This window comes from Carassius gibelio, chromosome B5 (genome assembly GCF_023724105.1).
Source record: "Carassius gibelio isolate Cgi1373 ecotype wild population from Czech Republic chromosome B5, carGib1.2-hapl.c, whole genome shotgun sequence".
NCBI lineage: Eukaryota > Metazoa > Chordata > Actinopteri > Cypriniformes > Cyprinidae > Carassius > Carassius gibelio.
Window position 1 is genome coordinate 6,584,487 of NC_068400.1, and position 4,621 is coordinate 6,589,107.

A 4,621-nucleotide genomic window follows, 5' to 3' on the forward strand; every position below is an offset into this window, starting at 1 on the left:
TTCCAGCGTGTGATTACCATTACGTAAGAGCACTTTACTGATTTTCAACAAAACTTGGTAAAGAATCAAGGTAAAGAATGTCAGTTGGAGTAGAGCTTACTAGACCACAAGTTGCTGAGGTTAAGCTCTCTGCAGGCTTAACATTTACTTCATGCAATGCTTGAACATGTTTACCTTTGCAGATGTCACATGTAATACTTTGACGACACTGGGCAGCTTGGTGTCGAAATCCGCATTTCCAACAGCGGTTATTGGACTTTATCCAATCCCTCTTCTGCTCCATAGTAAGCTTAATGAAGTTGACACATTGATCCAAGAAATGCATATCGTTGCAACAGTAGGAGCAATAAGTTTTCGACTTCCTTTGTGGCTGAGGCATTGATTTCTGCTCAGAAGTGTTGTAGGTCGAACCAAGAAGCACAGTCGTGACTTACTCTTCATCTTAAAACTCTGATGCTCTCTTTGCTTGGTACCTCCTCTCCAGGGTTCATGTGAACACTCGAACACTTCCTCTTGTATCTGCAATTCATATTCGAGCCAATCTGCAAAATCTAGAAGGGATGGTACTCCTCTCTTCAAAGGGTAAAGATATTGTCTAAGTTAGCTCGAAAGTCATATGGTAGCTTGTTTGCTAACCTAGCTACATGTGACCCACAATTAAGTTCGGCATGGCCTTCATCACCCAGTTGCTCTAATATCCCGACCAATGCTCGTACTCTCAATGTAAATTTGCGGAATCCAGTGGGATCACCATTCTGGACAACAGGTCCATCCATTAATCCAGCAATTCGACGCAGAGCAAGCTGATGGGCCTGACCATAATGTTGAACAAGTGAAGACATGGTATCAGAGCAAGGGTGATGTGAATTACAATAAGAATCAGCTATCAAAAGTGCCTCTTCAAACTTTAAATGATCCAGTAAAATCTGGTACTTAAATTGCTCTGTGGCATCTTGTGGAATGATATTCTTCAATGATTTCCTAAGTCTGGTAAACTCTCTTGGGTCATCAGATGTAAAATCAGCTGTGATACAGTCCGTTGCAGTCTTTTATTATCCTCTTGCATCCGATGAAAGGAATCTGTCATAGACTGAGAATATTGTGAGATAATCTGTGGTGAACTCCTATGAATACGTGTCTCTTCGACAGGGGGGTCTTCATCCACTATGTTCCAGTTAGTTAATGTTGAGAAATGAGAGGAAGATCCCTTCTCTTTAGCTCTCTGCATTGATCTTTGATAAATTCTCTCATCAGGAACAAGTTGCCGATTTGCTGCTGATGGTAGTTCCACCATCCATGCGGGTGGGCGAATTAGCCGCTTTGGACGAACCTCAGCTGGTCGGTGATCACCACTCCTTGCTGCATGTGCCATATTGATCCACAGCAATTATCCAGTTCCGGCTCGAAGGACCAATTGTTTTGAAGTTTGTTAAGAACTGGTAAAATAATAATCACTGTGGGGCATCAATGAGAATGCACAAAATTCCTTTAGTTGCTTTTATTTGATGGCTCAACATGTGGATCAAGGTGTGTGGTTACTATAAAGAATAACAACACTGCCATCAGTTACAAGTATGACAAACATGAACACATTGATGCATATAACAAGCAGGGTTCACCAGGTTTAAAAGATCTATATTCTATAACAGATCTATATTCTCAAGTGACCAATTGCAAACAATGTACTAGATCAACATTAATATACATACAACAAACAATATCATTCATGGTTAAGATAAAAAAGGTGCCCACCAAACAATCTATACACATAATCATCATACATAAATAACAAATATATATATATATATATATATATATATATATATATATATATATATATATAGACTATCAACTTACACTTGATGCACGCACACAGTCCACGTATCAAAAACGCAGTAAAGGCCATCACGAGAAGGGTCTGGCTGCAGACCATGGGCGAGTGGAGCTCCACTCTCAAACCGGAAGTACGTCACCTCCACTTGAAAACATCAAGATGGCGTCGCCGGGAGTACTTCAAACTTAAAATCAGGTAATTTTATCTCTGCATCGCTAAAATGGTGAACTGACGCTGTTGTAACGTGCAGTGTAATAAAAACGCACAGGGCTTACGTGAAATTACTCACAAAAGGATTAATAAACACTATGGATTTATAGATTTATATCGCGAGCAATGTCAATGTCAATCCTGTAATGAAGACACTTTGCAAATATCTTTAGTTCATTCTTCCATCCGCTGAAGTGAGGTTTAACCTTTAAAAAATTTACATCTATGAATCTAGTATTTGCACAAAGTAATTAAGTTATTTATCAAAAAGTCTAGGATCTTTTCCTTCAACAATACTCCAACCTTAACTGAGATCACAGTCAAAGGGTGTATTGATATCTGTTTGAAATGAAGTCAGTTTTGAAATTCCAGCCAAAAAGTCTGTACAGATTCACATTGGAAAAACATATGATCTACAGTTTCAATATCTTTCTCACAGAACCTGCATGACTTGTTCTCCCAATTAAATCTTTCTTGTAGGAAGTTATTAGATGGATAAATGTCCTTTAGGATTTTAAATGTTACTTCTTTGGCTTTAGGAAAACTGGATAAGTAAAATAACACTTCCTTATTTTCTTTGCCTCTTCTTCACTAAATTCTTGAAGAACATACTTTCTTTTCAGTTGACTGGGGAAGTACAGTTTGGATAATACATTTCTGAAAAACTTATTTGTTAATTGTTTGCTCTTTAAATTTTTACCTTCAGTACATGATGGATAGCATAGGTGTAACTTAGTTTTTGGTGGCTTGTGGTAAAATAATGTAGTAAATAATGAAAGGACACGATTGTTTTGTATGTGTATGCCTTTAGCATTTGTTATATAATGTTAAAAAGGTCATATGAGGTGGTTGTTTTCATATTTAATTTTTCATTCACTTCCAGGGATAGGATTGGCATGGAAGATGCAGCACTCTTTACATTTTAAATTTATGTTGCCACCCTAGAAGTCAAAGTCTTTTTACATGTGACATTAACATGTACATATTTATTTTTTCTATTTTGTTGTTCTGTTATTCTATTGTTTTACTTTTTGTTTCAGATCAAATGTATATCAAGTGTTATCCATCCTCATAACACCTCCACAAATAGAGACTGGAACTTCTGAGCACCATCACCTTGTCTGCTTTGGGACTGTCATAGGAGAATGATGCAGTACTATTCTGTGTTGAATTTACAAAACGTCAGTACACAGACATAGTTTTGTTCCAGTTTTGCTGTGCTCATGTCTTCTTTGTGTCCCCAGCCCAGCAATCAGATGCATCAGAACAACAAAGCACAACTGTGGTGGCCCAGGCACCTTCAGCAACAAGTAAATTGCTTTAACTTTAATGATAATGAAATGTCAGTATTGTAATTAAACTTGACCCATCTGACGTAATTGTTCATGCCAGAGATTTAACAACACTGTCAGTCAGGAGCATATTTAACAGGAGCCACACTCAACTGGCTTGATGGTGACTTCAGTAAGTGTGGTTGACCCTCTTGTTTTTGTGGCTATAATAATTAGGCTAAGTAAACTCACTCTCTTCCATTTCCCTAACATGAAACTTGACTGAAACATGAAAATGATACTTAACCGGTGCAGTGAAGATATTTAAAGAAACACTATCACTATCTAAAGTACAGAAAGCCTTACATCATCTCTAGGTGCAGTCACCTACAGCGCAGCCAGCTTCACAAAGACTGTGGGGCTGGTCACCAGGAAAATGGACAACAGGGAGTGCTTTTGGGGTTTTACTCCTCAGATGACCACCCTGGCTACTGTAGCTGGGATTGCTTCACAGACGATGGAGGTCTTGAAGAGTAAAGTGTGCGTGCGTGCGCACACATTGTGTTTTTACTGTAACAATTATGGTCACTTGCAGTTAATTTGTTTTTAGTGTAGTGTAAGATGTGTTAATTATTATTATTACTCAAAAACCATTAAAACTTCTAAATTGTGGAAGTTATTCTTCATTATGTTACTGTGGTTATTTTGTATATGTTATTATTTCGATTAAAATACAAAATTCAACACACAAATTCTGGTTGAGGTATTATTTTAATAATTTATTTAATATTTCATTATTTTTTCACTGCTAAATATTACAAACATAGGGTTAACTTTCTAAAATGTATGGAATGTTACATTGTCAGTTGTACATTGGTAAAACAAACATGAACAAAAGGCAGAAGCCCTAAAAATATGGATTGTGGATGTCGGTAGTGCAAATTGCTGAGGGGAAATAAAAAAATAAATTGCTGTCGTGTCATAAACCGTGAAAGATTAGTATATTATTATTTTTATTATTTCTACTAGGTAAAAGTAACAACGATAAAAGTACAGGACATATGAACATTACGTACAAAGAGGTGACATAACTTGCAAAGCACCCCTTATACATGTATATAACAGGTAATAATATAAAACGAAAGTTTGGTGGAGTTGACGTATTTTCGCTCTTGAATGGAGCTCCACTCGCCGCCATGGAGGTGACGTAATTCTACGGAAAGTGTTGCCCGGTCCAACATGGCGGCGGCGTCGCTAGTGGAGGTGACGTATTTCCGCTCTTGAGTGGAGCTCCACTCGCCCATAT

At 37.5% G+C, this 4,621-nt stretch overlaps 1 long non-coding RNA gene across 1 annotated transcript; it reads left to right on the forward strand.

Annotated features, from left to right (window-relative positions):
• The first annotated feature begins 1,908 nt into the window (after nucleotides 1-1,908).
• LOC127957737 (uncharacterized) lies at nucleotides 1,909-4,067 on the forward strand. Its single transcript, XR_008153835.1, has 2 exons — nucleotides 1,909-2,029; nucleotides 3,085-4,067. It is a non-coding gene; the product is annotated as an uncharacterized LOC127957737 (long non-coding RNA).
• Nucleotides 4,068-4,621: the final 554 nt, after the last annotated feature.